At 40.5% G+C, this 12528-nt stretch overlaps 1 long non-coding RNA gene across 1 annotated transcript; it reads right to left on the reverse strand.

Moving 5' to 3' along the window:
* Positions 1 to 7234: 7234 nt before the first annotated feature.
* Positions 7235 to 8004, reverse strand: LOC103879685. Its single transcript, XR_640425.3, has 2 exons — positions 7851 to 8004; positions 7235 to 7416 (listed from the first exon to the last, which is right to left on the reverse strand). It is a non-coding gene; the product is annotated as an uncharacterized LOC103879685 (long non-coding RNA).
* Between the last annotated feature and the right edge of the window lie 4524 nt (positions 8005 to 12528).

Consider the following 12528-nt stretch of genomic DNA (forward strand, 5'->3'; position numbering starts at 1 on the left):
TATTAAAAATTGTGTTTCTATAGAAAAAAGAAAGGGTTAAAATTATGAATGTGCAAGTCAAATGAAAGTAAGCTGCTTTTTAATAGACAGCTTGTCAAAATCTTTAAAAGAGCATACATCATCACCCTTTTCCCCCATAGAATACCTATAGTTCTCTGAGGGATTCCAGTGATCTTTGGGAAAAAAAATGTGACAAACATTGCATTAGGTATATTTGCTAAGAACTTTACATTGTCCTAAGATTGTAAGATTCCCTATACTTACTATCAAACAACAGGGTAGAGTGGCATATAAAAATGTGACAAGATGAATATTGCAGCTGTTGGAACTCAGAAAACAATACCCCAAAATGAAAGCCTCGGAAGCAAAAGTTTTCCTGTCACCTTCTGCTGCCCTCCTGTCTCTCAGTCCTATTCTTCCCCAGGGTTAGCCATAGAAACTAGAATCCCCTTTCCTTTAGGTGGGTCATAGAAACCTGAACCCTATTTTCCAAAGCCAGCCAAAAACCCTAAAAATATGACTCTAACTTTCCCTCTGCCTTTCTTTGCAAAAACTGGCCATAAAAATTATCTGATCTACCTTGTTTGGCTGTAGGACATGAGAACCCAATTTGAGAGAGGGTCCTGCCCCATACCAAGAAAGGAAGAATGCATGCTTAGAGAGGCCGAGAAGAATCTAGATGGACAAGCCTGGCTGGTTTCCCCATTAGATCTAGTAGCATTAGATCATATCCTTTTTGTCCAGTCATATTTCTACATGGCTGTCCATATGTTGTTGAACCTAAACACAAAAATAGACAATTTCCCTTGTATCTTTGTGTCTTCATTCTGAAGACTCCCATGTACGTGTTAATAAATGTGTGTGCTGTTTCTCCTATTAGTCAGCTTCTTGTCATTGATTTTCAGCGAACTTTCAGAGGGTGAAAGGGGAGTTTCCCTTGGCCCTTACACTGCTAACAAGTATTACAGAAATCCAGGGAGGAAAATAATCCAAAGATGATGAAATATTAAACCTAGGGTAATTTTCATGGAGGAAGAATGTTTTAGGACCCATATGCTGTAGGACGTAAAGGTTGCTGGTGGGTCCAACAGAGGTTTCTCAATCAGATATGCCCAACACAATTCATAGGCTGAATTGTGGCTGAATTGTGCTGAAACTAAAGACATTTTTCCTCAGCCTTTATAAGGCTTAATTTTTCCAACCTATCAAACAAGTATTTTTAAAGTGACCATAAAAATAAATACTGAAAGATATTTATGGAGCTGCTGGTGACAAGTATCATGGCTCAAGGCAGTACTTGATATAGGCAGTAGGGCTTTGGAAGCCAGCGGTGGATTGGTCTCCTTTGTGTTGTGATTTTAGAGCTCCTTCCTAAAACTCCTTTTCCTACACTAGAGACACATCCATTTGGATGCAGGGGCTATTTAGGTCATCAAGAGGGGATCCCTATGGTTTCAACCCATGATCAGTATGACTTGTTCCACAAATTCAGAACTGGTATACACTTCAATTTTTGATTGTGTTTAGTTAATCCAACTGCCCACCCAATCCCGCTTAAGGGCAAATATTTTTTGGCACCTACTTCCCTTCTGTAATTTCTTAAGGACACGGGAATTTATCCATTGAAGTGTTTCAATTCTCTTCCAAGTGGCCAAGGAGAAATGGATTAGTTCTGCTTATGTTTGTTTATTTTTGGCCTCGAGGCATCACTCTATAAGACAGGGCCTTCTAACTCAGTGAAGTATTTCTCTTTGTTCACGGGATGCTCCTGCAGCCCAGATCTTGCCCAGTCTGCAGAAGTATCTCCAATTAGACTGATTCTTTTCTCCCTCCCTCTCTCCTTCCTTCTTTCCATTCTTTTCACCATACCGTTTCATGCACAACCAAGGAGTCCTTACAGAAAAATCAGACATTCCTGAGAATCTTAGAGCCTCATAAACTGGGGCTGGGATACCAGTCTAGATTCTCTTTCCTTCCGGACATTTTACTTTAGGGAACAGTTTGATACTTTCCCTGTCAGTGGGTGGAGAAAAAGATCAGTTTGGTCTTTATATCCAGAAACTGATGCCTCGCTGTCCAAAGTAATCTTTTTTTCCCCCTCAGCCAACAGAAAGGCAAGTTTACTAAGCTTCTCAACAAATAGAAACTGTTACTCACTAGCATTTTCTAAGAACAGTCAGTGACTACTGCCTCATATATGTGGTACTGAGAAAATACATTGCAGAGGGTTTTTTTCTGATCACTGTTGGTCTGTTTCAGGTTACCCCATGATCCTCATCCGTACATATAGGAGAGAGGGTCAGGGTTCTACTGTCTTCTCAAGGAGTCCTCTTTTAATTCAAGGCTTAAGAGGCACCCTGATGCAAAAATATTTCTAAGGAAAAATAGCTTTATTGTCTAAGGAAAAAATCTGAACAGATGACTTTGGGAGGTTGGGAGAGATGAGAAGCTACAACTAAAGGAGTAACAGGAGAAGTCTAAAGGCAAATTTCCTCTCTGATGTGATATTGAAGATCCACAGCAAACTGGGAGCTACAAGTTTATTTTCTGAGTTATTTTAAAAATTATTTTTTCCTAAGGAAGATTTAAAAACATTATTTACATGTGAATAAAACCAATCATATATGAAGATAATTTACTAGCTCATAGTAACATCCTATTTATTCCTCAGTGTTCAAAATGCAAGACAGAAGCATAATATGCTTTAGAGAAGATGTGGATTTTTTTCTTTTTCTTATTTTAGAGACAGGGTCTTGCTCTGTTGCCCAGGCTGGAGTACAGTGGTGTGATCACAGCTCACTGCAGCCTTGATCTCCTGGGCTCAAGCAATTCTCCCACCTCAGCCTCCTGAGTAGCTGGGACAACAGGTACATGTCACCATACATGGCTAATTTTTTGATTTTTTGTAGAGACAAGTTCTCACTATGTTGACTAAGCTGATCTCAAACTCCTGAGCTCAAGTGATCCTCCTGCCTTGGCATCCCCAAGTGCTGGGATTACAGGCATGAGCCACCACACCTGGACAAGACATGTGTTTTTATATCAGATAGAATAGGCTCATACTAGCAAAGAGCACAAAATGTTATGCAACCGATCTTTCAGATTTCTCCTTTATAAAATGATAGCTATATAACTATAAAATATGATTATATTACTCCTTTTAAAAATTGCTACAATGATTAAATTTTATAATTCATGTGAATAAATGTATATTTATTGGCCTTCAACTTTTTGACTGTGTAATTTAATCAATGTACTCAACTCCTGTGCCTCGATTTTCTGATTTTTAATGTTTGCATTATTATAGTAACCACTCAAGGGATTATTGTGAAGATCTTATACATGTTAGTTCTTTGAGTAGTGACCATTAAGCATATGTGGTGATGATGATGATGATGATGATGAGATATTCTGACTGCCTGGTTGTAGTAAACACCAATCAATTGTGATCATTAGTTTATATTCCCTATTCAGAACTCTTTAACTTAAAAGAATCCACCTTCAGTAATTTATAGTGCATTAACTAATAACATAGTTGCCAAACTCACACTCTTCCTTTCTATTTCAATGATTATTTTTAAAATTTTCTTCCTTACTTTATATCTGTCTTCCTTTCTTTCTTACTAGGTAAGGCCTGAATATTTTACACCTAACTTTAAAACTGCCCATTAAATTATATAAAATAATGAACAAAACAGGTAAGTTGAACTAGAAACAGCACTGGTCTTAATAGAAAGAGACCTGGGTTCCAGTCCCCATTCTGACACTTTGTATGAGAACTTGAGATGGATTATGATTTTGAATCTAAATACACGTTTATTACTTCTGCTCTTGAAATTCAGCTAACTGAAGGATCATTATACCTCTTCTTGTTTCCTAGCTTCTAGTTGTCTCCTGACCTTTAAGTTGTTGCTTTTGCTGCCATCTTCCTCCTTTACAGCATCCATTTCAAATTTGAAAGACCCCTTGATTATATCATGATTGTTTCAGAAGAGCTGTCTCTGTCAGTCCATCTTATAGAAAATTGACCAGTTAGGTTGGCTGGTCTTTAAGCTAGTACACTGCACAGTCCAAACAGCCAAAATGAGCAGAGGGGCCTGATGACACAGTTTAGGGAACTCTATTCTGCTGATGTAAGCAAACGTTTTTCTTACAAGGCAACAGGTATAGAAGGTAATATGACTGATTCATATAAGACAAAGTTTAAGACTATATGCCTGGGCCGGCATTTGGCACCAAGAAAATAAAGCTGAATAAGGCATAGTTTTTGCCTTTGAGGAGCTCATAGTCTAGTGTGTTAAATATAAATTACATTGAGATAAAATGAGTGTGTAACTGCTATCAAAAGGTATGTGCTCTCTGCAAGGGCAAAATAAAAGGATCTTAGCTTATGTTGGATGTTAAGGAACATTTACTCTTTAGAGTATGATCCTTGAGCCTGAGTCTTAAAGGATGAGCAAGAATCTGGAAAAAAAAAAAGTGTCAGAAAGTCATTCTACATCACAGAGACATGGATGAAGAATAAAGGTAGAGAAGTGTAGCAGAGGACTGGAGTGTGAGTGTGTTATGTGTGTGTGTGATCCAACAACTACCACCATATGCTGCATAACAACATTTTGGTCACCAATAGGCCATAGCTAGGGCAATGGTTTCATAAGATAATAATAGAGTATTTTCACTATACCTTTTCTATGCTTACGTATGTTTAGATGTGCAAATACTTACCGATATTTTATAATTGCTTACATTACTCAGTACAGTATTATGCGTTAAAGGTTTGCAGCCTAGGAGCAAATGGATCACACTCTCTAGCCTAGGTGAGTAGTAGGCTAAACCATCTAGATTTGTGTAGGAAAATGATGATGTTTGTATAACAATGAAATTGCCCAGTAGTGCAATTTTCACAATGTGTCCCTGTAGTTAAGTGACACATGACTGTGGTTCAGCACTTCTGGTCGTCTAGAGAGTATGACAGATGATTAATACATGAATGAGAAGGGAATGGGAATAGAAAGAAAAAACTGAGGGTCAGAGCGGGTGGTTAAAGACATAGAACAGGGGAGAAGAACTGATGAATCTCTCTCCTAGAGGAAATGAGAAAAAATGAAATGGAGAGAATTCTTGGATGGAGTGCTACTTACTATAAAGGGCTTCTCTCCCTTGAGACCGGAGGAAAGAAAGTAAAGAAAGCAGTATAGGTAGATAAACATTTTAATGGGGAGCAGAGTGATGAGGCCCATTCTCCCCAGTGGCTTTCATTCTTCTGTGAGGTAGTTGAGGGGCTTGCCTGCTACGAGAGTGTATTGGGTGGTAAAAACCTTGAAGAGAAGGCCAATGTTTTGGCATATTCACTAAAGATCACAGGAAAGAAAAATCACTATGGGTAAATAAACAAAATAACCAGTGAAAAATAAATAATCAAGAATAAGTAAAATATTAGGCAGCATAAAAGGTCCATCTAAGACTGTTTGCAATGAATTTGTTGACAACAAATAAGCAAGGCTGGATGATTTTCACCAACATTGTCTTGTTCTCTGGCTCTAGGAGGAAAGGATGCAGATTGCAGTTTTGATCTTTTTCTATCCTCTCTAGAAGTTTCCAGTTAGGGTTATGTTTTTTCCACAAGAGAAGGTGCGGGGGGAGCTCTTAGTAAGAATGGTTCAGCTTGGGGGTCAGGCTGGCAAGGCTTATGGCAAGAGCTAGGTGGGGAACAATGAGAAGCTGATTTTCAGGATAGTGTGAGGATCATTAAAGCAGAGGACTTTATGAGGTTGAAGAATTGGCGGAATGAGAGAGACTATTAGAAAGCTATAAGATGAGGTGATGTGGGAGTCAACAGTATAGTATGAGACTGTTAGAATTACTGATGTGACAATAATTCTGGGGTTGATGCTACAGGAGGCTAGAGCTAATAATAGTTCAAATTAGTCCTAATATTCAAACAGAACAGGGGAAGTAGTCAAATGACAGAAAATTTTCGACTCTGTTTTCTGCCCCATGTTCTGGCATAATGTTTTTAAGGAAGGATAACAATAGCTAGACTTTTGTATAATATTTTCTTCTTGTTTTCCCCCTTGTCCCACCTCCTTATCATTTTGAAACAACTTTACTTTGTAGCAAAGTTGTAGACGGTGAAGCTCTACTTTATTCGGTGTAAATAAAGTTACTTAAGGTTTTACACATATTACAAAATTCCTGGGATCAGAGTCAGGATGAAGTATTTCTGGCCCTGGTACATTTGCTGAAATTTTGAATCAGGCAAGAGTGAAGGAAACAAGACCCCAGACAAAATAAAGCGGTAAACATCCGTCACCTTTGTCCTCCTGCTCCTTGTGTGACAAAGGTTGCCATGGTGCTAGAAGAGAACAGAACTCATAGAAAACAAGCAAAATGTACTGTACGTAATATGAGGATTTTTTTTTAAATCTTTGATTTTTTTTTCCCTCTGAGTCAGACTTGGTGAGAAAATTTTCTGACTCACACAGTATGTTAGATGCCATGTTAACAGTAACTTCTTCCAATATAGCATACTCCAACCAGAGTAGTTTCAGCTTTTCCTATTTAATCCTTGGGCCCTCGGGGATGCAACTATTGGGCTGTTGTGTGTAGTTTCTGGTGATAAAGATTTCTGATGTAAAGGATTTCCAAGGGATGACAAAGTGCATGATGAGGGACTGGGTGTGGACAAAATAAGTGGTTTGGAGACAAAAGCCCTCAGCTTTTAAGGTGTGAAACAACCTCTGCCCTTTGTTTTCAAATAAGTCATATCTGGCTGATCAAAATAAATCCTGTAGCACCATTTGGAAGCTTCCTCTGAAGAAAAATGCCTGCTCTGGGCCAAAAGCTGCAGCAGTGAACCTACTCCTGTCAAAGTGATTTTCCCCCCTTCTTTGTTCCTCTTGATAATCCTAACAGTCTTTTGTACGTACACAGCTGAAAGCTATAATAACCCCAGTTTTACAGATGAAATAAGTGAGGCTCAGGGACAGAGCGAACCTTCCCTCAAAGTACACGGCAGGATGGTAGTGAAGCTGGAGCTAAAGTCTCAATCTTCACATCCTGCTGCCTTCCTACATGGCCGGCCTGGTCCCTGGCAGAGAAAACTAGTGTTTCCCCATGAGTTCATGTGCATCTGTGCGTGTGTCCTCTGTGCACTCAGGCCTCCAGGACTTTTGTCACCGCCCAGAATCACTAGTCTTGACCATGACACATTCTCCAAGAAGCTGAACTCCTCTGTTTTTGTTTGTTTATTTTTACACAGTAGCACATCTGTGTGCAAAAAGAGAGAATGTGGTGTCCAAGCTTCAGGATCTGACCCCAGAAGCCTCGCCAGCGGCGTCAGTCCGGCTTGCACTTCGGTCTGAGCTGCACTCGGGGGAGGCGTCGGGCTGTTTAGCCGCCGTATCCCCTGGCAATCTGTTCAGGAAAATAGACAAGAAAGGGCTGCCCAGGGCTGCGCCAGCTTCAGAATCCTGCTGCCATCTAGGGATGAGATGAAGCGTCTTCCAGCATGCAGCCGCCCTGATGGATCGCTGGGGCCTCGGGCGGGGTGCGCCGCTGTCCTTTCGCAGCCGTCCGGGCGGCTCTGCACGTGCAGCGCGCGGTACCCCCCTCCCACCCCGCCCAGCAGCCCGCAACACCCCTGGTCTGCCGCGGGGGACCCTGCCGATGCCATTCGGGGTCGAGACTGGCGCGGTGGAAACCGCAGAGCAAAAGGAAACACAGACAAAAACAGTGAGAAGGTAAAAAGAGAGCGAGAGAAAACAGCCAGGGAGCAAGGAGCAGAAACCCTGCAAGAACAGAGACAAAAAGGGGAAGGTCCATCAGCGGAAGCGGGCTGCCCTAATCACCTGCGATGCGTGTGTTTATGGAACCTTGCCGCTGTCACCGCGCTGGTGTCCACACGTAGCTTAATGAGGTCCAAAGCGTCAAGCTACTTTCTTTTCCATATATGATTTTCAAGGTTTCCTTTTGCAAAAAGGAGCGGGCGGGGTGGGGGGAAGTGCAGGGAATAGGGTGGTGGAGGAAGTGGGGTGGGGGTGCGGAGAGGCGGGGTAGGCGGGGGGAGATACTACTGCCTTTCGTAAAGATTGCATAGAAAATCCGGAAAGAGGAGACTCACGGAGTTAACTTTATTGTTTTATGTTATGGTGTAAGCATCTCTTTCTTCTACAAACAACAATGGGCCTTTCAAACAAGGGAAGGGGGAGAGGGTTGACTGGCGGGGGTGGGGCGGGAGGGGGAAAGGGGAGGGGTCAGGGATTGGGGAAAGGATCCTGCTGTTGACTGGGAGGCCCTGCTGGGAAACTTCAAACCACATTCTTTCTGAAAGGAAGTGTTATTAAAAGTAACTTTAATCCTTCCAGCCAGAAGGCTCATAAAAGCATACAATTAAGTCAAACAAATGACAAGAGCATTTTCTCTCCTACCTGTTTCCCCCTTCTGAGAGTAATTAGTACAGGCTAGTCTTGTCTCATTTTGTGCAAACAGAAGCAGAGCACTTTGGTAGGTGCCAGATTTTCTCTTACTTTCCTCAACCTGCCTCTTCCTTCCCTATCGCCCCACCCAAAACCCGGTTCAGCTCTTGGTACCAACCAGCCTGCCTGCAGATCCAGCCAAGAACAAAGGGGCGAATTTCAATATTTCCTCTTTGTGCAAGGTTAATTGAAAATCAAAAAGTCACTTTTCAAATGTCATATTAAACCCGCCACTGCATCAATTTCCTTTTGGTTCCCATCTCCATAGGCAAGAGAAAAGTGTTTTGCGGGGGAGGGAGGTGGGGGAAGTAAGGACACAATGAGGGAAAAGAGAAAGAAAGAAGTGAAGGGATTAAAAAAATCAGAGATACACACACACTTTGATTACAGATAGGCTAACATGCAGCAGAAAATTGTTTCCCAGAGTGTCCTCAGTCAAAGACAGTCTTTACATTCGGTACTGCGTTACTTGATATTCCAGAGACAGAATTGCATCCTAAACCTACAGAGATTAGGCCTCCATGTTTTTATGTTTTAGTAGATGGATCACAATATGATTGTCATAAATGCCACCGGATTTTAAAACCTTAAAGGGTAATGTAATAACCGGGCCATCTTCAGTCACCCCTCTCACTTTTTATACCCCTCTGAAACAGGTACAGAAACACACACACATCCCCACAGAGAGAGATACAGCCTTATGGGGTTCTGACAGTCAGTTTTTGTCACAAGGTATTTTGGAAGTGTTGGGCCGGAGTTTAATGACCTAGCATCCTTAGCTTTGCTCCTGGCCCAGTAACCGTTCTCTGTCTGGATTTCCTGAGACTCAGTTTTCTCCTTTCAGGCATCATATCTGCCTCCTGAATTCACTACTCAGACTACATGAGGGGCCACATGAATAGAACAAACTCATACGAATGCTTTACCCTCTTCTCGCATTCCCTAGGTCTTGTCCCGGATTAGGTGATCTTAACAGGTTCAATTTTCTGGAGTGGAAACCTGGCTTGTTGTTGCCAATATTCCTGAGGTCTGCAGAATGGCCTGGGGATAGAACTATCTGTTGCCAGGCTTCTTCATGCTCACTGTGTGTGTTTCCTGTGCCCCCTGCTGCTCTGCTACACTCACTTGCCAGTTGTTCCTGAAGCCAGTTGCTTTCCTGCCCAGTTGCTTTGGTCTTTCTGTCTACTATCTGTCACCTTATTTTCCAGGTATGGGCCTAGGGGTGTATCCTCTCCTATGATGTACCAATGAATCTATTTCCTGTGGACCAGCCTAGCCATGATAGGCTTATCTACCAGGAAATATTTGATTTACTACAGGTTTAACTTTTAAATATACCTACAAATAACTTTTTGGTTAGATAAGCAGAGTGAAGAAGCAGAATTGTGAATTAAATTCATTCTAAGATAACCCACCTGCATAAACCAGGCCCCTAAACCTTTTTTCATTTTCAATAATATTGTAATATTGTGGTGATATCAGATGTGTCGATCAACCCTAAATGAAGGGTAGGTGGAGAAGAACATTACAACCCTCTAAACTCATTAGAATGCAAAGATAGAGAGAGTCTCTGCAACAACAGCCACCTAGCTGTGTCAAAGTTCTCCTAGTGGCATTATCTTCATTGGTGAGATTGAATAGACAAAATCTGTGTCTTACCCTTTTAGATTTCTATCAACCCATACCTGTATGCAATATGCTGTGCCCTACTGGACTCTTTCTTACACATTTTCATTAAAATATTGCATCTGTTATACAAGTTTTCTTAGCATGCCCTGATAACAATGACTTCTTCATTGTGCAGCACTTCTTCCGATATACACTTCTGTCTTGGTCCATTCAAGCTGCTGTAGCAAAATACATTAGACTGAGTAATTTATAAACAACAGAAATTTATTTGTCACAGCTATAGGGACTGGGAAATCCAAGATTAAGGCATCAGCAGATTTGATGTCTGATGAGGGCTCCCTCTCTGCTTCACAGATGGTGACTTCTTGCTATTTTTTCACGTGGTGAAGTCACTGAACAAGCTACTTTAGGCCTCTTTTATAAAGGCACTAATCCCATTCATATGGGCTCTGCGCTCAGGATGTAAAGCCCTCCCAGAAGCCCCACATCTTAAAACTATTGCATTGGGGATTAGGTTTAAATATATACATTTTGCAGGGGACAAAATCATTTAGATCATACCAACTTCTATTAGATACTGGTAACAATTTGTTGCACATAATCGGACATACGTGTGTCTCCTCCCACTCTCCAAACTTACTGAAAATAAGGACCATATCTATCAACTTTATAGTTCAGGAACTTAAGGGTAGATGTTTAATAAATAATTGTTGGAGGTTGAAGAAATATAAAAAAGAAAATGGATCTGGGACTATATTAGCATAATATCTAGATATTTTCCAAGCAATTTAGTAATAAAAATCTAATTTGTCATTGTGTTGGGCCAGCAAAAAAGCAATCAGATGACTGGATTAATTAATACCTGCAAACAATTGCGTTAGAATTTTTACATAGTCTAAGTTGACAGAATATGCATGTGCATCCCAAAACATTCTTTTAGCTGGTGAAGCTGTTTACTTAAGACATGCTTACAGTCTCACAGGGAAAATTTGACAGCATGACTTGTTTCCTTAGTCCACTTGAGTTTCTTAACCTAATCTAGAACTTCCTGTCCTCAACACTACCACTAAAATGAAAGATAGAAAGAGAAAGAGGGAAGGAGGAAAGGAGAAAGGGATGAAGGAAAAAAAGGAAGGAAGGAAAAAAAAGAAGGAAGGAAAAGAAAGAAACGTCATATTTAACAGATACATCTACTCTGGAGTTGAAGTGGAATTCCGGCTAACAATTCCAAAGGAAAACTTTTAAATTCCTACTTTTAAAACATTGGATGTTGAGAATAATAGGTTATTGCTGCTTATCGCTATTATGTTATATTTCTACAAAGAGATTCTCCAGAATCTTTAAAGGGCTCTCATCGAATGTGGAGTTTAAATATATGAGTAGAATTTATTTACAGTGGTAGAACTGGGAATTAGAACTGATGTATGCATAGCGCGGGAGAAAGTCTGAGAACTTGGTTTTAGTAAAACTGGCATTTTGCCCTGGTACTTCCTTTAATCCTCTATATAACCTTGGGCAAGTAACTAAATCTCTGGGATACTATATATATATGTATTTTAAAGGGGAATGTTTTGGGGAAGACAATGGGTGAGACAATGCTGATCTAACACATGGATTATGGTGAGTCAATATCTGTGAAATTGTGAAAAAAGTTACATGCATGTTAGAACTAGAAGACATTATTTATTACTTATATTTTAGTAACCTATCCAAATATATTGAATGCTTACTTTATGGTGACTTTTTGCTGTTCTGGTGCCAGAAGCTGGGCTCCAACTGGCCTGAATCTCTTAATAAAATCTGCTAGTTCAGAGTTTGTCATATTATCAATAATTTTTGCATTGTCTTTTGATGGTAAGTGCACACACAGTCGAATATCTCAAAAAGCCACTCCTGTTGAAAAGATGGATGTAAGTGTTCTAAAGTCCAAAAGAAAAGGGAGCTGTGTTAAAGGTTAAGATAGCTTTACCAGACCAGTGTCTCTTCTCATTTACATTGCATGCCTTTTATATCCTCCTTCCTCTCTCTTTTTAACAATCTCCTTCTCTCCCTTAATGCTAGTATTTTGTAAGATATCCAAAATGTGTATTTAATCCATCCAAGTTTGTAGTCTCCAGTGTCAAAGCTTCTGCTTAATGCTGAGTTAATGCTCAGTCGTGCCAAAGCTTGAAGCTTTCAACGCAGCCCTGAAACCAGCTGCGACACATCACTAACGCTGAGGCTTCGGCTCCAGAGACTGCTGCCTGCATGGAGTAAATGCATCATATTTTAAAGCTTTGTCAGTGCAATCTAAGAGCTGTGTAAAGTGTAATTGGGGATCTTTGAAAAAAAATTATATTTGAAACCATTTTACAAGAATCATCAGGGGAGGCTTGCTTGAAACTTTTTCTTCTTAACGTCTCACTGCCCCAGAAACAGGTCT

Source organism: Papio anubis, chromosome 19 (assembly GCF_008728515.1).
Source record: "Papio anubis isolate 15944 chromosome 19, Panubis1.0, whole genome shotgun sequence".
Classification (NCBI taxonomy): domain Eukaryota; kingdom Metazoa; phylum Chordata; class Mammalia; order Primates; family Cercopithecidae; genus Papio; species Papio anubis.